Below are 26,736 nucleotides of genomic sequence, written 5' to 3'. Positions count from 1 at the left end.
GGCTAGTTTGCGGTTAAAAATCTATTTCTGACGCGATGAAATGCACAACGGGCGTGAAGCGCTGTCGTGTTCGATGAATTTATATCCCACGGAAAATTATTTTACCGCGGCCACAAAACGTGTAATTTCTTCAATGCAATCTTTCACAAAAAAAGATTTCTGGAAGAAAGGGAAAAGATTCTGGAGAGATAGTTCTGCATCAGTGAATATTGATGAACATTGCAGTTGAAATTTGATCATGCACGCATATTTTTTCCGATGTATGCAAATTTTTTTCAGACGACGCCAGACAGTCTGACGTCATTGCGGACACCTTCAACTATACAAACATATGTTGTGTAAAAAAACGGTCCTTGTAAAAAAGCTGCTTTTTTACGTAAAAAAGCAGCATTTTTACAATTTTTTAATTGTAAAAAAGCAGCTTTTTTACAAAAATATATATTTGTAAAAAAGCTTCTTTTTTATGTAAAAAAGCAGCATTTTTACAATTATATAATTGTAAAAAAGCAGCTTTTTTACAAAAATATATATTTGTAAAAAAGCTGCTTTTTTATGTAAAAAAGCAGCATTTTTACAATTATATAATTGTAAAAAAGCAGCTTTTTTACAAAAATATATATTTGTAAAAAAGCAGCATTTTTACAATTATATAATTGTAAAAAAACAGCCTTTTTACAATTATCTAATCGTAAAAAAGCAGCTTTTTTACAAAAATATATATTTGTAAAAAAGCTGCTTTTTTATGTAAAAAAGCAGTATTTTTACAATTATATAATTGTCAAAAAGCAGCTTTTTTACAAAAATATATATTTGTAAGAAAGCTGCTTTTTTATGTAAAGAAGCAGTATTTTTACAATTATATAATTGTAAAAAAGCAGCTTTTATACAAAAATATATATTTGTAAAAAAGCAGCATTTTTACAACTATATAATTGTAAAAAAACAGCCTTTTTACAATTACGGATTTGTAAAAGAGTAGCTTTTTTACAAAAATAGATTTGTAAAAAAGCAGTATTTTTTCTTTTTAGGAAAAAAGCTGTTTTTCATGTAGAAGAGCTGCAATTTTTACAATACAATGATTGGTAAAAGGAACCTTTGCGAAAAAACTATATGGGTAAAATTGCTCTTTCTTACAACGAGGCACATAATTTCCTTATTATCCAAAGTTAGGGAAAATAGGATAGTTACCGCTGGTGCCCATTGGCAATCAGTCGAATCCCAAGTCCTCCTAACACAACAGGGCAAAAACACAGGATTAAACTTGAATTCTTACAGTGCATAGAAGTGGTATCGAAGTTCGCTTAACATTTCCTATGGCTCGCAAAATTCGGCCTTACGTTAAAAGCGGTACTTCTATTAAATAAACGCAGTCCAGTCCATAGCTCTCCATAAGAGTCCAAAACCTTTTATTGCATTATTACATTTCCTTAAGCGCGTAGTAATAGCGGAATGTAACAATTTAGTAGTTTTAAAACAATGTTCCTAGCGCTACCGTATTTGTTAGTGGTTACCGGGAAGATATATACGCAGGCTTTCTTTTGTTTAATTATGTTGGCGTAAATCACATCGAGGTCATTGCGTGTTGTTATATTTTGGGGGCCATACGACGCTAATCGTATGGCCCCCAAAATATAACAACATGCAATAAAGCATGATTGTGAAGAAACATGGAAAAAATGGTATGAAGGTAGTGATAATGTACGAAATGTCTCACAAACCCTTGCTTGAATCGGTAAGGTCTATGGCAAACGTCGCATCTAAGTCGCGTCGAATTTATTAAAAATAGGTTCGACAAAGAGTCGACTTAATTCCAGTGTTGTAGCAAACGTCGAACCTGCGTAGACCCTACTGATTCACAAGTTGCACTTCGTGAAACATGGGAATAAGCACGTGTCCTCGTGCTATTGGATACCTTATGAAAACAGGGAACTTAAGCAACGACGACGGCAACGGCAACGAAAACGTCACTTGAAAATATAACCTCGCGTTACTTCTATTACTTCGTGATTATTCCAATTGATTCACCTTCTACAATGTGGCCGAATTATCCGGGAACTAAAATTCACCGTCGTGTGCTCACGTTCTCCACAAAACCCTGAATTTGGTCATTTCACGTTCAGTGTTGTTTTACTGATGCCGGCAAAGAAATATACAAAAACATATAACGCACGTGCAGAGCGATTGTTTTTACTCATCAAACCTATTGTTTTGTGGCGTTCTCGTTGCTGTTGCCGTCGTCGTTGCTTAAGTTCCCTAACACCACGGCGACGGCGACGACAACACCACAACACAAAAGGCTTAATGAGCAAAAAGAATCGCTCTGCATGTGCGTTTTAAATTTTGGTACATTTCTTTGTCGTCCTCTGCTGGAGTCGAACCAATTAATTTGAGTCGAACTTAATTGCGGCAAACGTCGCACCATTCATGTGCCTATTTCAAAATTAATAGGTTAGACGAATTAAGTTCGACTAAGATTCGACGTTTGCCCCAGGCCTGAGGAGGTATAGTGTTCGGCCGTTTTGTTTTAAAACATTATTACTGTAAAAAAGCAGCTTTTTTACAAAATATATAATTGTAAAAAAGCAGCAATTTTACAATTATGTAATTGTAAAAAAAACCAGTCTTTTTACAGAAATATATTTGTAAAAAAGCCGCTTTTATGTACAAAAGCAGTACTTTTAAAAATATATGTCTTTGTTATAACTGTAAAAAAGCAGCTTTTTTACATAAAAAATTTATTTGTTTAAAAAGATGCTTTTTTTTTTTACAAAGATTGTCTTCGTAAAAGTAATGTTGTTTTTACGTGATCATTAGTTTATTAAAAAACCTACGAGTTGCCTAAAATAATTTTTGACCGAGACTGACCTTATCTATGATTTTCACGCTTAGTGATGACATCTGTGCAAGAAATTAAATAATTGTTTCGTAATTATCCGACTGAAATTGGTCTGCGATGTTTTTCTATAATCGTCGTCGTAGGAGACTCCCGTTAATGCGTATAAATAATGCAATTTATGCTAGCAAAAGAGGCCGAAAAAAAAGAAATAAAAAAGAACGTACGCCTTTTAGAGAGCTAAAACGTTGGGAAATTATAGTGCTAGGATACAGACGTAAATTGCGCATTTCCTGCACGTTTACAATCTGGAAAGAACTGTTAGTAATTGCTCTGTGCTGTTCACTTATTCACGACTATGAATTGTAATTACTACGTATGTTGCACTGCTTTTAAGGCTAGCATAAGCAAATAATTTAGCATATTGCACCGTGGTCTTATAAAGCTGTCTTGAAACTGTTCTGCTCTTTCTAATACATTGTCTGTGCACTGCAAGGAAGCGGTATTGCACCCATTAACGGCTAGGGACTGCGCCTTCCTACTGCAACTGATGTAGATTAGCACAATAAGCTTTAGCGGTAATTGTTGGGAAGTTAAAGAGTTTGAACGGTTTTTTTTTTTAAATTTAACTATGGTATGTACTTTTACTTGTAATGAGCGTAATTTCTCTGTACTTATCGAGGACAGCAATGTCATGAGCGTGGGCCGAACAGAAGCTGACAGAGGAAACCCCTGAGTTGCCGACAGTGTGTGAACCCATGACCTTTTGTTTACCTATCTCACACGCTAATCGACTGAGCATCCAGTGTAATCTTGGCGCAGTTAGCCAAAGCTATGTCTTTATTTTACCTGTTTGAATGCAATAACAACAATTTTGGTAATCCATCCGCCGTAAAAAAAGCGGTTCACGGTATTCTTCCACACATATCGACGTCTACGAATAACAATAATATCCGATCACGTTTACTTCTAATTAATTAGGCCATCATAACGTGAATCAAATATTCAACTCAACTTTTTTTAAACATTTTGAGACTATTGCGCTTGGATCAAGACTAAGATTATTGTTTGAATAAGTCTAACATTTTTTACTAAAGACACAAAAAAAATATTTGGCTAGATCTAAAGGAAATTATAACAGCTGGACCATTCCTTGTGAAACCTGAACTGTACATAAATGGTCCGTAAACATTCAAGAAATGTTCCTAGGTTCCTAGAAATTGAACATGTTCCTAAAAAAAATCGTATGAAGGTAGTGAAATGTCCGAGATGCCTCGCAAAGTCTTGCTTGAATCGCTAAGAAGTTATAGTGTTCGGACCGTTTTTTTACAAATATATATTTTGTAAAAAAGCAGCTTTTTTACAAAATATATATTTGTAAAAAAGCAGCATTTTTACAGTACCGTTTTTTTACGCCACACATACATATATATAAATATATTTTTCGCTCGAATTCGCGCGGGTTAGCTCCACTCGGGCCGGCTCGGCCCGACAAATTTATTAACCTCGCTACGCTCGGGCCTTCGGCCCTCGCTTCGCGAGGAAATAACATTTGTGGTAGCCAAAGTGAAAAATCATACACATTGGTGGCGTAGGAAGTTTAGTTATCTCAATCGTTTTCCATTTTGAAACTCGGAATGACTGACGTCTGTGTTTCATGTGTCCAAAGTCTGTTTTCGTTATCCACAACTGACCTCAATTTCCGTGTTGGGAATGCCTATATTCAAAATTTAAATTGACGTCCCTTTTGAACCGTGACAAGCAAAACAAACTGTAATTTGCATTTTTTTTGCAGCACACTGACTTTATTGAAATGTCTCATCATGGAAAAATGTTAATTCACTTGGTTTTAATCTCAGTTATTTTACATCAGGTAAAAATTTATTTAGGAGTTTAGTCGATTGAATGTCAGTCAAAAGAGTTGCAAATTTACTTTTATGTCGAGTCTGAACTTCCTGTCATAAACTACAACATTTTCTCTTCGCTCCGGGCTGTTAACACTTCACTGAGTGAAAGTCCATTACTGATGACATGGTAAAAACTGGTTTCCAAACCTTTCCTTTAGGGAACTCTGTCTGTTCGTCTGTCGTAGAAAACGTTTACGAATTTCAACACCCGCCAAAGGTTAAAAAAAATCTTGCCACTCCATCTCTCAGTCTACAGTGTCGTCACGGTTCGGTCAAACTATCTAATGTTTTTAGTGCATTCAGGTCACTTACTGATTCTCTGAACTAAGACCTTAGAGATAGCCGCAATTCGTCACTTTGTAACAACATTTTGCAAAAGCTGCTAGCTCTTAATGGCGTGCATTGTTTGATCCTTAGTATCGATGATATCTTCCTTGTTATTGGCAAATCCGTTGAGTTAATCAAGTAAAAATTGATCTTTTTATCCATAGCAACACTCAGTTCAAAGTCAGTTTTTGACTTCAGCCACCCGCCTCTTGTCCCATTTTCACTGAGCTGTTAGCCAATTAAGGTTTTCTTCCTTGCTGTTCTGCGCTGAATTTACCGTTAAATCTTCCACTATATGTTTATATACATAACCACTGAGGCTCTCTGCCGTAATAGATATTTAAATTAAAACATGGATGAAATAATTAAGCAGCCACTCGTTTGGGAAAATTGAACCGCAGTTTCTGTTCCATGCAGTTTTCGAATACTATCAATGGTAACAGCCACGTTTTCCTTGATTACGGACGGTGAAAGGTTACGTTGATAATTTAGACGCCGTGAAAATGATTACAATCACCTATTTTATTTTCGAGTACGACAATTATTGTGTTCCGGTCAGGCGCATTATCATTTTATATGCATAAAACAAGAAAATTCTCGATGCCGAATTGAAGACTAAGTAAGAGTCGTGTAGACTTTTCTAAACTGAAGGAATTTTTTGGAATTCTTTGAAGATTGAATCCTCGATCAATCGCTTTGTGAAGGAAAAAGCGTCAACTTACCATGAACAGCATTCAGTTTCTAAGAGTTGTTCTTCTTTTGACACTTTCAATGTCGGTTGAAGGTAGGGTTATTTTATCCTAAGTTGGTATAACTTTAAATATTCCAAACGGCGCGAACAAAGTATAATTTCTCTCTCGTTGGATCAGAAAGTGAATTTCCGACGAAAAGCAATTATTTGGATTAAATATCACGAAACATATGATTGTTTTTTTCTGAACACCGATTAGAATATCTTTTTGATACATCACGACGTTCCCGGCCAATGATCACTGAATGCGATCCAACTGGAGGTTTAATTGTTTACTTAGATTGTCTAAGGGAATATGGAATTTTAGTTGATTTTTGAAATATACGCAACTCGACATTTTAATCGATCTTTTCGGCCGCGGAACCGGATATAAACTTGAGACCTCAGCCATTACTCGAAGAAATAAGCAAGACGTGCTACTGTATAAATTCGAGGGTAAATAAAGTTTATGATGATATGATGATTAGCTCGACATCTTTTCTTTTTATATACCGTACATCCAGCGTCACACGCGTTTAGCCATCCCGTCTGCCTCTTTTTTCTATAGAACTAGTAACAGCACTTGCGAGTTAAACTAGCAATCTTTCCAGTCAAACGTGATTTCGCATTATCCTACGAAGTCTACGAAGATGACCTGCCGACGAGATGGAGCGAGAAAGTGTGCCATAAGAATCGCAGTATTTTGAGCTACAAAGGAGGAAAGATTAACATTTACCACTTGTTCTCAGTTTACCGAAAAAAGGAGCATAACAGACGTCTTAGAAGGGCAGAAAAAAACGTTCAGCCGAAAACTCCCGTGCTTGTGGACGAAATAACATGACGAGAGATTGGCACTGCTAGAAGCCGGTTCCGAAAGCGGTGAGAACTTCAGATGAGAAGCTGTTTGGACATTCCAGTTGGACAAACCTGAGTGCCAGTTATCCGTGGAGTAATTCGTGAGAACTGTCAATCGATACTTGGGTCCGGCGAACCGTGTGGACACGACATATCCTCTAGATGAATCGCATTCGCATTTCCCGGCACACAAATGATTTTCAAAGGCAAAATATGGTCTTAACTTTTGTCGGTTTGTCGTCCTTCACCCTTGAAGTTAAAACAGGTGTGGAAGAACAATCCGTCTTCACTGAAAAGGGTTGGTGCATTCGTAAAGGGCCATCAGTATCCATAAACCATGATACCGGGATTCAAAGGCAAGTTCAGGGCAAATTGGACGAGAAGAAAGAGTGGCCATTAGGGAATTTCTCTGATGCAGGTGTTTTGACGCGTTAGGAAGGAAAGATGTCTTCCAAAAGCCAGCGACACGCTTCGCGATCTTATATGCCATATCAAAACTGAGAGACAAAAATCTTTTTGAAAAATCCCTATTGTTTAGTAGTTAAACTCGAATCAAAGTTCTCGTTAATCCAGGATTAGTTTAATCGGGCTTTGAACAACTGGGCCCGGGTTTATTTTGATCTTGAGGAGGAAGCGACGAGGCATGAAACAACGAAAAAGTACAAGAAGAACTGGATGTACTGAGCTAGAAAAATATATCATCTGGTTGGCAAACAAAATTTTGTCTATTGGGATAAAACTGGACTAAAAAGCGTTACTGTAATTATTCGGTTATAAGGCGCACTGTTTTACGGGAAAAATCTCTCTTCTCTTATGGAACATTGGTGCCAATCTCGGGGTGCGTCTTAATGCAACGTATTTTCGCGAAACGTATTCGAAAAATTCAAATTTTTCTCTTTTAATTAATTAAAGAAAAAAACTTAAAGTCAATCACTATTAGTTACTGACTTTTGTGATGTGGTGTTTCTGAAATGAACCGGGGTGGCTCTGAAAAGAACCGTTTATTGATTGACAGAAATCCTACTCGTCGCTCTCGCTATCTGTCCTCCACTGCTTCTCCAGTTTCTTCTTCCCAAACAGCCTTGACCTCGGTTCCATTGAGAGTGTTTGAGATACCTCTGGAATGTCTTGCCATGCTCAATGTATCCGCTGCAGAATTAGCTCCTTACTTTGAGGTCTTTTCAGTTTGCCGACGAAGCGTACCCAAACGGGCCATTCACAATCCACGCCTGATATTGGGCGCTAACGTTCATTTTGAAGGGCTTGTTGATGCACTTATCGAGGGGTTGCAAAACGGGAGTGAGGCAACCAGGATTCACATCGACGTGAACATTTATTCACCCCAACAGAGCTTTCACGGCTTCTGTTAAATGCATGATATGGCCACGGAAGGAGTCCCACACCATGCAATAGCGCTCTCTTCTCTGAGGATTAACGAAGATTTTTAGAGAATCCACTCCTTTACACCTAAGAGGCTGAGAACAAATATGTAGAACTTGTTGATATTATCCTCCATGTTGGCAGGGAGACGTTGTACCAGAGTTGTTATTGATGTCATAGGGATGGCATGTCGACGCTTACAGTTGCTCTACCATCCCAAGGACTCTTTGAAGTTGGGATCGTTGCTAAATTCTTCTGCTTTCACCCTTAGCATCATTCCGTTAACTGATAGACCTGGAAATAAATTACCGATACAAGAAGTGAGTAACATGACAAGAGACAAAAAGTAAACAATGATCGATCAAAAACTAATGCTGAAGTTTTTGCACCGGTTAGATTCCCGGAAGTTGTGAAATAAAACAAACAACTAAAAACCTGAATGTATACCTTTGCTTCCTTGTTCGCTGAACCAGTCTGCCAAACGTTTATCCAGCTCGGGATCCTTCGGGCGGTAGCAACCCGTCGACGCTCGCTTCGCTGTCATTTTCAGCTCGCCAGAGAACAAAACATCCTGTTTTTAACACCATTCCTGACCATGAATTCAGAGATCCCGTATTTCCCGATTGTTATTTACGGCTTCGGCCTCCGCAACGATTTTCAACTTGAAGTTGAGATTGTGAGAACTATTTGGTATATGAACTGAGTTAGTTTTTCAACTAAGGTACTTCGATCAGCTGATTGCAACTGTAACACTTTGTTGGAAGGAAGTCTGAGATGATCTTATCATGGAGGGATACGTCAACTTAAACTGTAGTCATCTGGACTAAGAAGATATTTTGGAAGTAAATCGTCACAAATTGACTGACGGACCTCAATCAAAGAGGTGTCTGGCAAAGCAAATGAACAGTATGTCATTGTAAGTGGCCCTTCTTACTGGGATTAACATACATTTTAGAGAATCAAGAAAAACTCACCAATGACTTCAATGGCGAGCATCATACCAGCAAACACATAACAGTGTCAGAACGCTGTGATCAGAAAATAAAATTGAAGACAATCTTCCTTCGCGGTGCATTTTTTCACCTTTTTCTTTTAGCGATCTTTGCAGTTGAGTTGCGTCAAACTAGTTAAAAAAGCAAGAAATTCTTCATCTAAATGCTGAAAAGATTTACGAACATATTGTTTGTCGTCCTCAAGCTTTCAGGTTCCAGGTTCTCAGACTGTGAAGAGATGATAAAACGACAAGCAAATTAATTCCAACCGGAAAAGAAAGTAAAGAAAAGAGTAGGAATAAAACGAGGAATCATTCTCGGCTTTTCTTGCTCGTTTTTTTCTCTTGTCACGAGAATTAATTCTTCTGTCCGAGAAGAACGAGGAAAACCAAAATGGCTCAGAAAGAAGAACATTTAAAAGACCTGACATTCGCTGATTACGAGGCGTAGTCTTAATAGGAGAATCTGGGTGAATTCTTCAGTAAAATCGCAGGGGAAAAATGAAAAAAAATATTTTCTTCACACTGCGAGTTAAACACATACTGTTTCGTTGCTCCATCTATCCACTGTTAACCTCCAATATTTGCTTTAAATCGCCATTTAGGGTGACTAAAATCTGCTACTTATTTAAATTAAATTAAGTTACTTAAATCCCAACCTTTATTGTTCTCAGTAGCTCTAAAGTCACCAATTTACCCGTTTCTTCGTCTTCCGTAGAAACAAAATGAAAATGATTTTAAAAATTTTGAAAGATTTATTTATAGACCTTCGCACTACAACCTTTTTGATGCGTTTTTGGATTGGATTGCTAAAGGATCTCAAAAGCATGGCAAAAGGAACATGCTGAAAACTTTCAAAGCCGTTATCGTTGAACTAGATTTCCCCCGGCTTTAGATTACCCCAGATTGGTCTGTGCGTCCAGTCGTTACTGTTTTCCACACTAAAACTTTGCTGTCAACATTGTGTGACCGTAAGAAGTGCTGAGAACACGAGCTCTATTTACCAGGTGCGTGGAAAAACTTGATTGGCTCCTGGACTGACAGCGGGAAATCATGGACCGGAAGTATTTCTTATAGTGACGCTCGATGGCATTATGGGCCAGCAAGACTTTGGACCCCGGCCTTAAGAGTCCACGTGGGCCCAAAGAGGATAAGTAAGTAAGTAAGACTTTGGACCACTCCAGTGAATTCAGATCAATATGGTAAGTGCCTCTTAATACCTACTTAAATATAAACTGAATATAAATTGACTGAAGAGACGAATAACGCGGCAGTCAACATCCTGGCGATGAGGCACCTTTCGATTACCTTAATACATACCCTCTAGCTGTCAATTTCCCATAATCCTCTTAAAACTGGAAGAATTATCTAATTTTATACTATCCTTATACTCTCTTATGGTTTTAAGGAGGAGTAGTTTAAATCTCAATTTACATTTTCGACTCTACAGTGTTGACGGGTTTCAGAATGTTAAACACCGTTTCACCTGCAAGATCCTTATAACAAGACAGATTGTTTTGATCTCAATTTTTTATGAATGTATTTTCTTTCCAGTAATCACCAGTCGAATTCAGGTGCGAAGTGGCAGGGCCTGTGGTCACGTGTTTAAGTACAAACCAGGAGGTGTTAGAACAAGCTCGTAAGTACTTAGACCACATTTACGACATTGTTTATTACCTAGTTGACAGCTGGTACAGTTTTACGTACATACTTTCTGCCATTTAGTTTATAATTTAAAACAGGAACTTAGAGACCTTAACAACTAATCAAACAACAAAGAATAATACAATCATTTCCTGAAAAATTAGCAAATATTTCCTTTCAAATAAAGCCAAAAGTTGTAGAGGTGAAAATGTTTTAATAGTTTCAAAGTACAGTAAATCCTCAAATTAGTGCCCAGATTTTGAATAATGATATTTTAAAAAAGCACTTTCCATCAGGTAGACCAACTTCTTTCCCATTGTCTCTCAAGAAAACTGGCAGCTGCTCGTTACCCTGGGATGTACAATTCAGTAAATAACTGTAGTTTTTAGAAACTAAATGGATATCTTTACTACCCTTCAGTATTCCCACGGACTTGAAAAGTTATGGTGTGGAAGTACAGCAACATTTCCGAGACACATGGGGGGGGGGGGGGGGGGCTTATTGGGATTTCCGGTAAATTCCTCCCAGTTTAAAAGGATAAGATCAAAAGAAATTAATGTGAAAACAAAGTTGAAATTTCTTTCATGTGTCAGAAGAGTGACGAAAACCTGGGGATATTTTCTTTGGGATAATAAATACATCTACATAACAAGCTCTGGACCAGAATCCAGCCCCCGTATTAACTTCAAAACAACCTCTGGCACCTGGTATAACCTGAAGTCTGAAGTCAATGCTACCCACGTAAACATTTACGTTAATAACAAGTTGGTGAAGGAAATCACAATGAAAGGGAGTGGAGCGGACTCTAAGAGCAACAATTACGTGGGTCTGTGGTGCCATAACAAAATTCCCATAAAGGGAGACAGTTTCCAAGTTCAAGGTAAGGCGATGTTCCTTTGAACATTTTTACAAAAATACAAACTGACATACCTGCATTGGTATTTTGTAGAAAAATTAGGATTGGTTAAATTCAAAACAGATTTTAGCTTTTAGTTGAATCGACGTAGGAGTTGTATTCTTTCCAGAGTATTCTTAGGTCTTTTTTTTAGATATTTTATAGTTTGCTTAGTGTTTCAGTTGAAGTTAGTCCTTTTCATAGCTCTGAAGTGTGCAAATAAACATAGAAATTTAACAACAGGCACCACAACACGTCCTGTGCAGAAGCTGAGATGATTTGACTATTCATTGATAATTTCGGGGCATGTCGCATAAGTTTTTGCTGTGAAGTTGTTCCGAAAGATGACGTACGTACATCGTTCAAGTCTTACATATCGATCATCGCTCTTTTGGATAACCAGTGGATAGTTTCTAAAGCACAAAATCTCATTCCAACATGTCACTAAACGTCCGCCATGTCAGTTTAGATTTTACCACCAGTGCCTGTGCAATCCATAATTGATTCAATATGGTGTTAAAATCGTACATGACAATCCAACGAACCAACACTCCTTCAAGCTTTTGCCTTGGTTGCATGGGAGAGATTCCCAACAGACTAGCAGGCGTTCTCCTTCTCCGAACGCACTCGCGTGAAGCGTGATACCAAATGCTGCTAGAAAATCTATCGCCCTTAGTAAGTGTAAAAGAAACTGGAGAAAAACATTAAAAGTGAAAGCAACAGAACAAAGCAGAGTTTGGTTTTGCACGTGTGTCATCTTACCAAACAACTGAACTGTTTTGATCTCAAAACGAACACCTTAGCACAAGTTAGCTCAACTGCAGCGTGGATAAGAACCAATAAGGTAGACTCTCTAGAACTAATGTAACTGATATGACAATTGGGTTTACAATCAGAGTTTGTATCCGTTGTCTCCTGATGAATAACGTTGGTGAGATTCTGCCGATCCTTCTCGGCAGCATTTTTCATGTTTGGCTAAACTTTCCCCAGATAACAGGGGGGAAATACCCCGCCAAAAAGACGACTGGGATTCAAAAAGGGCAACTTCCATTTGTAGACGAAGAAGTGTAATGCAATTGGTCACACTGCCTTTCTTAGTTCGACGGAAGTAAAAAGTTCCAGCATTTTTTGTTAAATCATCTCACCGTATTGTTTACTTCTTATTTTGTGTATACTTTTCTAATGAGTTGCAGATATCAACAAGTGTGAGAGTAATCCTTGCCAAAACAACGCAACCTGCATTGATCTAGTGTCAGATTACATATGCAACTGTACTCGAGGATATACTGGAAAGAACTGCAGCGTGGGTAAGAACGTATTAGGTAAACTCTCTAGAACTGTAATAACTGACGTGACACTGAATTCGAGGCTGAATTCGCAACAGAGTTTGTATCCGCTGTCTCCTGACGTATACCGTTGATGAGCTTCTTCCGATCCTTCTCGGCAGCACTTTCCATGTTTGTTTAAACTTTCCCCAGATAACAGGGGGGAAATACCCCACCAAAAAGACAACTGGGATTCAAAAAGGGCAACTTCCATTTGTAGACTAGGAAGTGTTATGCATTTGGTCACACTGCCTTTCTTAGTTCGACGGAAGTAAAAGAGTTCCAGCATTTTTTGTTAAATCATCTCACCGTATCGTTTACTTCTTATTTTGTGTATACCTTTCTAATGAGTTGCAGATATCAACGAGTGTGAAAGTAATCCTTGCCAAACCAACGCAACCTGCATTGATCTAGTGTCAGATTACGTATGTAAATGTACTCAAGGATATACTGGAAAGAACTGCAGCGTGGGTAGGAACGTATCAGATAAACTCTCTAGAACTGTAGTAACTGATGTGACACTGAATTCGAGGCTGAATTCGCAACAGAGTTTGTATCCTTTGTTTCCTGACGTATACCGTTGGTGAGATTCTGCCGATCCTTCTCGGCAGCATTTTCCATGTTTGCCTAAACTTTCCCCAGATAACAGGGGGGAAATACCCCGACAAAAAGACGACTGGGATTCAAAAAGGGCAACTTCCATTTGTAGACTAAGAAGTGCAATGCATTTGGTCACACTGCCTTTCTTAGTTCGACGGAAGTAAAAAAGTTCCAGCATTTTTTGTTAAATCATCTCACCGTATCGTTTACTTCTTATTTTGTGTATACCTTTCTAATGAGTTGCAGATATCAACGAGTGTGCAAGTAACCCCTGTCACAACAACGGAACCTGCATTGATCTAGTGTCAGATTACATATGTAACTGTACTCAAGGATATACTGGAAAGAACTGCAGCGTCGGTAAGAATGATAATGTTTAATGATAATGTTTAATGATAATGTTTATTTGTGCTAAGAACGTATTAGGTAAACTCTCTAGAACTGTAGTAACTGAGGTGACAATTCGCAACAAAATGTATCGATTCTTATGTTATTTTCGCATGATTTAATTACTAATTTTATCGTATCATTATATTTCAAGTTGCAAAGTGCCCAGCTATTACGGTCGATCGCCTCGTCAAAACATCACCGAACAGCTGCGTGACGTCACAGGTGAAACTCAACACCAAATGCTCGTTCACTTGTCCACAGGGCTACCAGCTACAAGGTCCTTCTTCTAAGCAGTGTGGGGCGGGTGGTCAGTGGACGAACAGTGCTAAGAAAGTATCATGCGTTGGTGAGTTTGAAGGTTATGATGCTGAAATTACGTATATCATAGCGAATTGTTTTCCTTATATATCAGAGACAAACAACGCCAGAACGCTGCAAGGCCTTTAAAAAATCATTTGTTTATTGGACTTATTTTCACCGATCGCGTTGGAAACTTCAATGTCTAGTGCTAGTGTATTTTTATTTTTTGATTGAATGAAGATATTTCCTTTCTTTATTACTTCTATTTTTCATTATTTAATATGCGTTTTTCAGGGCATGATTGTGATACTGGGGGAATTCACTCTTGAATATGCGTATTTATACTGGCAAAGCCTTCAAGGGAAGAGACACAGCAGTTGTGGAATACGAAGCGTGCGCAGTAAATTCAAATTGTTGCCAAGACCAAAACAACTCCTGAGTATTGCAATAAACGATCCAAGGCCCAAATCACATTTGGGATAACATTGCCTATCAATTTTGTTCAGAGCTAAGTAAAAAGTGTAACCAGTCGAAAAAGAGACAGACCTACCTTAGTAAAGTCAAAACATTTCCTGAACTCATAAGGGTAATTCCTTTGTTAAAATTGATCGCGACAAACACGAATACCACAAACAATGCAACAAAACGGTGGGCTAAGCTGAGTCCAAACTCATCGACTCCAAGGTTTTAGCATCTTTTTTTTTGACTATAACCGCTGTTCAGAACGCAGACAGAAGAACCAAATATTTCTTGGTAATTAGATTAACATTTCCCTAAAATAAACCAGATTTTATGTACAATTAATTAAAACTCATTAAATTGATGGCGTAAAAATTTACAAATTCATGCTACGTTTGACTTAATTCTCACCAACGACTTGTTTGCATAGATTTTTTACCGTTAGTGTACAATGTTGAATGCTATGTATTCAAAGAAAATAACACGGTTCCCCCCCCCCCCCCCCTTCACTTAGAGCTCATTTCTACCAGGTATTTTTAGGTGCGTTTTATTTTGTTATTCATTCCAGTACATGTAAAGGTGCATTTAATTACACCTTTCAATGCGTTAATGTTGATTATAACTCAAAGATCATTTCCTCCAGACATCGACGAGTGTTCTGTGTCTAACAAAGGCGGTTGTAGTCACAAGTGCGTTAATACACCGGGAGGCTACAAATGTACATGTCCGGACCCTGAACTGAGCCTATCGTCAGATAAGAAGACCTGTTACGGTAAATATTAAATGATATTATACTTAACTTTTAAAGGTAGTCGTGGAGTTAAATTATATCGTATTCTATTCTAATACATATAATGAGCACCAATTCAATGACATTAATCGTAATCTATCGTGAGTTTTGCACTACAAATATTAGACCTCAGTAAAGAAAAGCGCCTTTCTTTGACAAAAACGGTCATTTTTGCCATTGTCGTTTTCAATCAGCTCCAGGCGTTAATGTGCAATGCAACAGCCAAAATATGACCATTACTATCCCCAAGTCCCTCCTCCGTGGTATGGACCGTGACCATGTTCGACTCCTGGACACCACATGCAAAGCAACCGAAACAAGCGCACACTTCGTACTTACTACACCGCTGACTGGCTGCAATACAACAAGCAGGCACACATCGACAACCATTGCCTACTCCAACGCAGTCTTGGAAATTCCTGTAGCTGCCCGAGACGTTGTTACGCGCGTGCGCGAAATACAAATTCAATTCAGTTGTTACTACTCCAAATATGGTGTGGTGTCATCAGTTGGTTGGAAGCCAAGCAACAGAAAACTCGTGTTTAGGGATGAGGGTCATGGAAACTTTACACTCACTCTGAATATGTTTCCTGACAAAAGATTTCATGAAAGTATGTCGAATTCAGGTGTGTAACACTGCGTAAAGCCGAATGTAAAATGTATACAAAGGCCGATCAGTTAACTTAGCCTGGAACAAATTTAATTTAATTAAGCTAAACAACGTCTTGTGGCCCTTTCTTTCAGGAAATGAGCATTGGTTACATCTTTTAACTGTGTACAAGTATTTTAAAATTTCTTTTTCGAAACTGTTTTCGCAAATAGGATTATATTATATGATGGTGACCTTAAACCTTTTTTCATACCTTAGATGCCCAAACGACGGTACCATAAAATACTATTCTGCGCCTTCAGTCGGTACCCAGCGGTTTAGCTTGGAAGCTTTCAAGTTTATTGCTGATCACCCATTTGTCTTCGTTCACTGTCACGTGATTGTGTGCAACGCTTCTGACCCAGGCTCTAAATGCGCTAAGAGCTGTTCATCGGGAGGCCGGGGAAGACGTGAAGTAGGTGGTCACATGACTAAACTTTACTCTTTGGCCCAGGGCCCACTCCACCTGGTACGCGATAAACGAGAAGAAAAGCTCGCGAGTGGTTTGGATAACCGTGGTAAGTAAATTTTAGTAGTTTAACTGAGCGAAAACGATAGCAGCCCTAAAAACATTTAAGCGTTCTTTTATCAATATTCTTAGTGTCGTTTGCATTTTAATTTCGGTTGGGCACGTAAGGTTTTTTTTAAGACTTTATAAAAGAGACCACCTCATGAATCTTTCTACTGCTGTCGACGTTAAATGCATTTTTTTTATGGCGAATACAATTTACCACAAATATATTAGATTAACTGGTAAAATTTTCTCGACTTGTCACCAAATTCAATGAATTATCCATATAAGCTGGGAAAATTTTTAAAACGTTTCCAGTCCACAAAGAAGAGGTTTTGTTAATAAGGGGTGACAGTCATAAAGTGACATTTCGCAAGACTTGCCACAATTCTCCTTTAATAAAAGCCTTGGTAAGGATTGTGACTTCCACATTTCCTTTCGTTAGTTAATTTCATGGGATCAATTTTCTTGAACCTTTAACAGTGGGCAAGGAAAACGATAATAGGACCCATGCATGCGAAGACGAAAGGTGTTAGGATACATATGTGTTCCGTATGTTCTATCAAATTCTCGTCCTTGCAGGTTCCAGCTCTGCCTTCATGTTGCTTCTGTTTGTGATGTGTATCGCCTGTTTGATGGCAACTGCGCTGATGACCTTCAAGAAGTCACGTGACAAGCCCGATGGGTATACTGTTGTTGCAACTGTTGATCAGGAGTGAAGGCAAACTGACTCACAACAACTGGACTTGACAAACTTGAAAGGAACTCAAGCTAGAGATATTTAACATATGAAAAGAAACTCAATACACTTGATGCAAAAATGTCAACCTGTTGGTTGCTCAAAGGAAACATCTTTTTAAAATCTAATCCGGTAATCATGACACTGTTTACAGTGGAGAACGTTTAACTAGTCGGGTTTGTTTGTTCAAGTCGGATTAGACTACGGTTTTGTTGAGCCCCCTCTAAACAAGCCCTTATTTAATTCCCAAATTGATGAACAATTTTACGTTTTGAGATCAATCTCTTGGGAGCCATCAAGAAACGGAAGAAGACAGTGGTAGATATTTTTTGCACCAGGAAAAATCAAAAATGATTTCTTTTCAATAATAATCTAACTTCTAATTATAGCGTTCTTTAAGATGAATCTTAACTTTTACGGCGGAGTAAGTTTGAAAATTAAATACTATACTTAGTACGTCCTTTGAAACAAACAATTGGGCAACGTTTTTTTTAGCAAACTCTTATCAAGTGAAGCTCTTTTAAAGGCCTGTTTACACATTTTGATGCAACTTTAGCCGCACTTCACTGCGATTTTTTCTCGCGGAAGGTTGCCCTTCAAATCACGCGTGTAATCAAGCTGCGATTCCAGTGCGACATTGCTGTACGTTTTGTTGGAAAATCTTGAAAGTTTTCATCAAGTGTCTAACATGTTTGAAACCTCCCGCGATATCGTGGTGATAAATCGAGCTGAACTCTCCACTAGTTTACACGCGCGATTTAAAACTGCAATTTGAACGCAAAGAAAATTGCATTAAAAAAGTGCGACAAACAGCGCATGTGTAAATGGGCCTTAAGTTAGATTGGGTCATAAGCAAATAATTGTTTCTGGACAATGGGCCTTCGTTTTCTAACAAGTGGCAGGATAAATCATAAGAGAACTTTCTGATAAATTCTAACATCTTTCTTAGAAATTTAGTGCTTTAACCGAAAATTCAGCTTAGTGTGAATATCTCGAGCTTGAATATGCCTTAGATGTATAGATTCCGAATGGTCTTAAGAGATAAGCGTTATCTTTAGTATATCACTAGCGACAATGCTAAGTAAGTTTTTGAAGCTGTTCAGAATTCTATGATCAGATATATTTTACCGGCTTGTCGAAAAGACCTCGTCTAGTTAAAGGTGCTCTGCTTTGTTTTAGTGGGTTTTAGAAGAAACTAGTTATAATAGCAATAGTTCCGTTTGCTCCGGGATAAGCTCAGAAAACATCGTTGGGGAATGTATCGAGAACCAAGAAAGAATAAGACTTTCATCTTCTCTCTTCTTCTTGGTTTAATGATGATGGCGTTTTCGATGCTGAAATGGTGATCTTGGTGTTTAAGGGAAAAAAGAACAAGAATGAAAGAATGAAACAGGGAGGGAAGGGAAAAGGAGGGGAAAGGCCAAACGCTTCTCTGGTCTCGGGATATAGGAGTTTTGCTGTACGCTTAACTATTCAGTTTTCCTGGAAATGAACTATGAACTAAGGCTAAGAGATATTTAGGGTATAATACACGAGTTGCACAGCTAGAGGAGTTCAGCTAGCTAGGTGTCGGGCGTTAGAAAGGGGATTGGGAGAAGTGAATCGGAGGCGCGCTCGATTTGCGTGGCAAGATAGCGGAGCGCTTTGTGCGCATGCCCCATTCTCCTCTTCGCAGCCCCTTTCCAGCGCCTAACACACAGGCCAGCGGTCAACCTGTACGACTCATCTGGTCAGTCCGTGTACACGACGCAATGATTTCTCAGTATCGTTCCCAAGCCTAATCGCGCTTATCGAGGGAATTAAGATCAGCTCGATGGCTGAGTTTGTAAACTTTTCACACACAGTGAATCCCCGCCTCACGACCACTTTTTTATCCCGGACCCAAACTTTTGCGGTCATTTTCTCATTGATCCGACCACATTTTCATGGCCAACAAATTTAAGATCTTGTAAGCCCTTGACTATAAGATGTGTGTTTCAAAATTTCGTACTAGGAAGGAGAGTTCTTTTTCATGTTCAAAATTGCTGAAAGATATAACCAGGATAGAATTGTGTTTGGTGGACTGGCTATCACAAGGAGGCAGCGAACATGAAAAAAACTGAAGCACTTAATTTAAGGAAAGCAACCGAAGGCGTCGTGCCCACGGCTGATCTTGTAGATTAGTTTTAATGTTAAAGCATGGTGTTGGGAGCTTGGTGCTGTTAATCATGAGATCAATAAAACCTTCAATTGCATTTTATATGCAATGAAACAAGTGCAGATAAATGGCTACACTCTCCGAAACTGGACGAATATTCTCCGTTTTTCTGACCCCTATCATTTCGTCATCTCAAGAACTATTTTCCTAAATCACATTTACTTCGTCGAGAGGATAAAATCCTTTTTTGTTATTTTAATTCATTCAAGGGCGGTTCCTCCTTTTGCTAGTGCGCACGCGTGCTGTGCATCTCGGGATACCAGCTGATGCAGAGGCGTTTTTGCACAGCTTATGGCTATATGCGGGGAAAGATTATTTAGCAAGGGATATTGGAATCCAGAAAGAAAACTGAGGATAACCACGCATTTTTCACAAATAGTTGAGTTTCGTTTTTTGTAAAACAAAATGCCATACATTCTTATGTAGCTTAAATCTTTTATCAGAATTCGTTTTGCTTCATTATCTCTGAGAATGTGCGGCTACCGCCAAATTGCTTTTTCGCTTCCAAAAATATCTTGCTAAGACTTGCGTTTCCCTTATAATCATAAACTGCACAAAAATACCAGTGTAGTAAGAGGCATCGTCCTTAAATATCATTTTTAATTGCATTCCAGTCATGATGAATAAGGAGTGGCTTTTGGTCCCCGCTGTAATGGGGAATGTAAAATCAAATGCAAGGCTCAATGATCGGACAGCTAAAATAATTTTACTCCCCAATATTTCGGCTAGACAGGGGAATGACTGAATTAATTATGAAAAATAATTCCTTAGCAGACAGCGCGAATTCGAGAAAACGTTGAACAAGACAAATGGGATTAACAAAAACAACCAAAGAAAACAAAAGTAAAGGACAGTATAAGCATACAAACCAGTGGATATGAAAACAACCAACTAGAGCACATATAACGGGATTAGAGTCTAGATTCTAAAGAAAATGTGGTGCCGGTCGGTGGGGGAATGGAAACGAATGTTTAGTTTGATGAACAGAGTTGATAAGATAATTTGACCATGACTCAAGCGCGTCGTCGGATTCGCTTTAACGAAGGAATAACGCCCGAAAAATCGGCACTCGAATCTCTTTACGGTGGCAAATTACCTTGTCGACTCTGTTGATAAAACCAAACTTTCGTTAGAACATGTATAGGCTGCACGCAAGCGTCGCTTCGTCAATTCTTTTGAAAATGAAAAATGGGATACGTCGCCAGCCGGTAGGCTAGTACATGCATCAATATATACATTCTTAATTTGATGAGTAGGTCAGTGGCGGCAACTGAAAGACTGATGTGGATCTACAATTAATTAAACGTAACTAACTACTAACCGATATATTAAATTGCATTCGAATTTCACAAAGAAAGAGTTTCACTTCTACCTAAGTAAGTAAATCGCTTTACGCACTTTTTATTTTCAAAATAATGAACTACAAGGGGAAAAGGTGATACTGTAGCGCAAAATGTGCATTAAAACACTGCACTAAGTACACAGGCTTGCGAGAACAGAAACTCAGAATTACAGTGGTACTAGTGGGGGTGGGGGAAGGGTTCGGGTGGTCATGGTGGTATTTGTCGTTCTCTTATCACTAATTTTGTTTACTGACGTCCTATGATTCTTTGTACTTTGTTGAGTAGGACTGACGAAGCTTAACCTGAGCTTGAATAGTTGCTTCGCCTCGAGTCTGATGGTTTGTCATAAATTACAAATGACTTAGCTCATCTGAACTCATCTTGTATCACGACCGTCTCGTACCGAATCTTAACTCATAAATTTGACTGATGAAGTCGACACCAAAGATCTAAGATCAAATGGTTGATTTAGCTGGCTTTTGAGCTTATAATATCTAATTTGTTATCCTTATCATCCTTATTCTTGTATCTTTGATATTGTAGTTCAGTCTGCCTTCTAACTTAGCAGTAAAAGTCATTCCTTTTTTTTGTCATCCTGGCCCGCCTAGATTAGCTCTGTACCTGCGGTGCCAAGAAACTGTACACGTAAATTTATACAAACACCTTATAAAGTTGATGTTAAATAAAATTGAATGACGTGGCCTGGCTTTCAATGTCTTCTAAATTAACATAAAGAAAGAGCGCCACCTTGGTGTCATGGAAACCGAGATAACCATAATCCTTCACGGCCTATACCGAAGAAGTTAGAATGAGTGCATGAGTCAAGAGGAAGTTGAATCGAAAATTTACACCAATCAGTTTTACTAATGTTTCAAAAGGGAAAACTATAAAATTCGAAATATTGAAGTGTTCAAGGTGGTATGTATGAGGAAGAATACCCTCAGTATCTCACTGTTGTCATTGTGATCCCAGGCGCGTAGGAGGGGGGAGGGGGGGGGGGTTCGAGGGGTTCGAACGAACCCCATTTGAAGATCTATAATGGCGGAAGAAAAACTTTTAAATAAAGTTCCTGTGGTCGAAATACATCAACCAAAGAAAAATAGAGATATAAACCCGTTCTTTAGGCCTTATGTCTTATCGTCAGTAAAAATAAAAATTGCCAAGAACCCTTGGAGATTCAAAATTTTAAAGACGTTTCAGTTTTGCGGAAAAACCGCATCTGCCCGAAAAAGCCATAGAAAAGCATGCTTTGCGATACGTTTTGTTCTCTGAATGCGGCATTGTTCTGAAAGGAGATTCACTTTAGCTTCAAACTTAATAGTTCAAGTCTTGTTGAGTTTCACGCGCAGTTGCGTACAAGTTCGCCTGAGAAATCCCACCACTCACTTTAACGAGATCTACGATCTAGCTTTAGCCATGGCAGAGAAAGTAGGAGCTGCTCCCACAGCGCCAAGGATTGGAGAATGACAGCAACACCGTGCCAATGCCCCAGCGGTTGATCCAAAAGAGTATTATAGGATCAATGTTGCCGTACCTTTCTTGGATCACATCATTTCAGAGCTCGATGACCAGTTCTCAGGCCGAAGGGTCAGTAAGCTGCTTGGGCTAGTTCCCTCTGTATATTAAAGAAAGCCAGGTCAATGTTCAGCAGCTCGTTGATTTGGTGGATCTCTATCAAGATGACCTACCCTCTCCACAACTCTTTTCCTCCGAATTCCAGAGGTGGAAAATAATGATTCAGGACGGACGGATTGTTGCTGATTCGTGTGCTTCGTCACTAAAAGCATGTGACCCCGACGAGTTCCCCAACCTGTACATGCTCCTTGAAATTACTGCCACCCTTCCAGTCACCACCAGTTGTGAATGTGAACGTTCTTTAAGGACAATGAGGAGGTTGAACAACTACATGAGGTGTACCGTGGGGGAGAGTAGGCTGTCCGCCCTGGCTCTAATGCATATCAAATATGATATGCCTGTCAATTTTGACGAGATAGTCAATTTGTTCGAAGGCATACACCCGCTTGGTGTATGACTTTTAGCAGATCGAATAGCTATCAGAACTTGACAGGGTGCCGAATGTACATTAAACTTTCTTGTTTAAGTTGAAACAATTATGCCGTCGAAATGATGTATATAGCTTAAAAAGCTGCTATAAAACAAAGTTGTGATTTGCCTAAAATGGGTCTCAAATGCAGGAAATGAGGTTTCTGGGAACCTAGATTTTCAAAAATTTCCGGTGGAGCACGCCCCAGGACCCCCTAGTAAGAGTGGGGCTCAACGAACACCCCTATCGAAACCTTAGCTACGCGCCTGGATCCTTATATGATTAGAGCGGTGCAAACAATGAATCGACTAACTTCTTTAAAGTGTACATCATGAACTTATGTTATGGGGTAGTTCATGTTATATATCTTCAAACGGAACCGATAACTTTAAGTAGTAAGTAGATCAGGGTAAAGCGCAATACATTTGGCAAGATTATATACTGAAGATTTCCGTGCAGCAATAATACGTACTTGTAAAAAAATTGAATACTCATGTTTATTCGCTATTACGAATGGGATGATAACTTTCCCCGTATTTTAAATGCGGGACAGAAAGATTGCGCCGTAGTTTTTTCCCAAGCACTACTTTAGCTTTCAACGATATTTAGATTTTTAGACTTTATACCCACTTTTTAACTTGCATAAGTATGAATTTATTTGTAATTTTGATATGAAACTTATTGTAACCCAGTCTCTCATTGATTGATTAACAGCATGTAATTTTTACAATTGTAACCACATTGTAATTCAGATTAACTGCGATGATGATGGAATTAAACTTCTTCTTTCATTATTATTATTATTATTATTATTATTATTATTATTATTATTATTATTATTATTATTATAATTATCATTATCATTTATTAGTATTATCATCTATTATTATTATTATTATTATTATTATTATTATTATTATTATTGTTATTATTACAGAGAATGCTGGATGTTGAAATGGGATCTTTCATTCCCTTAGGATGGGAGCCAACTGCAATTGCTTTCTCAAACGCCTAGCCGAGAAGCTCTCAGAAAAGAATGAAGAACCTTATCACATTACTATCACTTGGATTAGAACATTGCTTTCTTTTGAGATTCTAAGGTCGGTACACACATGAGTAAGAGGCTCCAGGACACCTTTCAACAAAATTCCACAAGGGGATTTCATCGATGACTGTCGCCTAAACGCTGGCCAAGCGTGTGTCCGTTGATTTTCTGTGAATTGGATTTTTTGGAATTGGAACTTTTCACTTGTAAATAGCTTGGAATATGTTGATGAAGATCTTGATTTTTATTATTTTTATGAACTATTAAAACCTATTTCATTTCGATATCGAGACTAATTTTCAAGCAAAAATTTTTTAAAGAAAAAACAAATGTCATAGTAATAATAAAAATAATAAAAAAATCCAATTCACAGGAAAGCAACGGACACACGCTTGGCCAGCGTTTAGGCGACAGCCATCGATGAAATCCCCTTGTGGAATTTTGTGGAAAGGTTGGAAAGGGAATTTTGTGGTCATTATTATTATTATTATTATTATTATTATTATTATTATTATTATTATTATTATTATTATTATTATTATTCCTCGCGAAGCGAGGTTAATAAATTTGTCGGGCCGAGCGGAACTAAGCCGCACGAATTCAAGCAAAAAATATATTTATATATATATTTGTATCTTTGAAGATGCCTAGCAACAGTCAAAAACAAAGTATGAACGACGTCAGACAAAGAGAACGTTGCTAGGCAGCAGTAGGTTGGCAGACACACTGGCGTCAACAGTTTGCTGGAGCAAAATTTGCATACATCGGGAAAGTTTGCTTTTATCAAATTTCAACTGCAATGTTCATCAATATTCACTGGATAGAAATATCTCTGCAGAATCTTTCCCCTTTCTTCCAGAAAACTTTTTTAGGAAAGATTGCATTAAAGAAATTACACGTTTTTGGCCGCTGTAAAATAATTTTCCGTGGGAAATAGATTTCAACCGCAAACGGGCCTGTGGAACTACGAAAAGACCATGCTCATCAAAATAGTTGCTACGTTCAGTAACCTTTTAATCTCCTCATTTGATGCTACAATACGAGTAAAGAGGGCTTTCCAACCAGCCCCAGCTTCGCGAGGTTTTGCGAGTCACGTATTTCTAGTTATTATTATTTTTTTACCTGCCGGATAGTGACATACTAGCGTTATCAAATGGGGTCTGAGAGTTCCAAGAACGGCATTGGGATAACGTCATCATAAGATTGGGATCAAACGAGAGATCAGGTCGGCGTGGAAACGAATATATTTTTCCACTGGTCGACAGAGTTGATAAATTAATTTGGCCTCCGTAAAGACCTTCCAGTGCTGACGTTTCGAGCGTTAGCCCTTCGTCAGAGTGAATCCAGGGGTGGGTTGTATCGTATTATTTTTTGTGCAATCAGGAATTTTTAACGCTCTCGGGATCGCGGATTAGAAATTTGGCTACAAACAAATGGATCATACTGATGAAAAATGGGCCCGAAGCATTTCTCGGTTAGTCGGTATTCGTGCAAATTTTAAGAAAAAGCGAAGAGATTAACTGTCACATAACAACTATGGAAGCTTGCAAACCTTTCCGAAACTAAAATCTGTCTGTTTGTCCAAGGACTTATCTGTTATATAAATTGACGGATATTTTGACAACCAGCCTCTAAAACAAAGCATTGCCGCGTTTAACAACCTCGTCTAATTTTACCGTCTTTTGACCTTTTGTCACTACGATTATTAACAATGCTAAGTACACCCTTCGAACCCATTTCAAGATTTTAATGTTCTTTGTCAAATCCATTGTATACACTCGATTGCAAAAACATTGACACCTAAAAAGCATAAACCAGGAACGATGAGACCCAATGGATTTGTGGGTAGTGTTTAAAAATTGGCCCTTGTTGGCCAACTTGACACTTTAAGGAAAGCTTGGACAGTTTCAATCAACCGTCGCACGAGAATAGACTATTATGCAAATAAATTTAGTACACTTATGCCCATAAAGCCATTTGGTCCTCGTTTACGGTTTATGCTTTTTAGGTGTCAACGTATTTGCAATCGAGTGTAAACAGCTGTTTCGACAAAGGTTGTCCAAAAAGCGTAAAAGCGTACGCGACAATGCCCAAAGGTAGTCTGGAAAATACCCAAAATGCCTCAACCGTACAGCGAAGACGTGACATAGCAGACATTTTGGAGTCTGAGCTATTATTGAAATTTATTGGGTATTTTCCGGATTACTTTTGGCATTGTCGCGTACGCTTTTACGCTTTTTGGACAACCTTTGTCGAAACAGCTGTATACACTCGATTGCAAATACGTTGACACCTAAAAAGCATAAACCGTGAACGCTCAGAATCCATAATGCCTCAACCGAACAGCGAAGACGTGACAAAGCAGACATTATGGATTGTTAGTTATTACTGAAATTTATTGGTTTTTTTCCACACTACTTTTCTGCATTGTCGCGTACGCTTTTACGCTTTTTGGACAACCTTTGTCAAAACAGCTGTATACACTCGATTGCAAATACGTTGAAACCTGAAAAGCATAAACCGTAAACGCTCAGAATCCATAATGCCTCAACCGAACAGCGAAGACGTGAGATAGCAGACATTATGGATTGTTAGTTATTACTGAAATTTATTGGTTTTTTTCCGCACTACTTTTCTGCATTGTCGTGTACGCTTTTACGCTTTTCGGAAAACCTTTGTCGAAACAGCTGTATACACTCGATTGCAAATACGTTGACACCTAAAAAGCATAAACCGTGAACACTCAGAATCCATAATGCCTCAACCGTACAGCGAAGACGTG

The 26,736-nt window shown here is 38.4% G+C and overlaps 2 pseudogenes across 1 annotated transcript; both read left to right on the top strand.

The window, feature by feature from the left end:
- Positions 1-5,700: 5,700 nt before the first annotated feature.
- LOC146482524 (uncharacterized) lies at positions 5,701-19,573 on the top strand (annotated as a pseudogene). Its single transcript, XR_014864080.1, has 13 exons — positions 5,701-5,851; positions 10,031-10,140; positions 10,201-10,225; positions 10,578-10,662; positions 11,261-11,547; positions 12,756-12,869; positions 13,245-13,358; positions 13,734-13,847; positions 14,029-14,223; positions 15,280-15,408; positions 15,621-16,078; positions 16,209-16,593; positions 17,169-19,573. The product of XR_014864080.1 is annotated as an uncharacterized LOC146482524 (transcript).
- Positions 19,574-22,137: 2,564 nt separating this feature from the next.
- LOC146482523 (52 kDa repressor of the inhibitor of the protein kinase-like) lies at positions 22,138-22,897 on the top strand (annotated as a pseudogene).
- The last annotated feature ends 3,839 nt before the right edge of the window (positions 22,898-26,736 follow it).

The sequence above is a fragment of the Pavona decussata genome, unplaced genomic scaffold (genome assembly GCF_977016875.1).
Source record: "Pavona decussata unplaced genomic scaffold, jaPavDecu1.1 SCAFFOLD_45, whole genome shotgun sequence".
NCBI classification, from domain to species: domain Eukaryota; kingdom Metazoa; phylum Cnidaria; class Anthozoa; order Scleractinia; family Agariciidae; genus Pavona; species Pavona decussata.
This window is presented reverse-complemented; position numbering and strand designations above follow the sequence as displayed.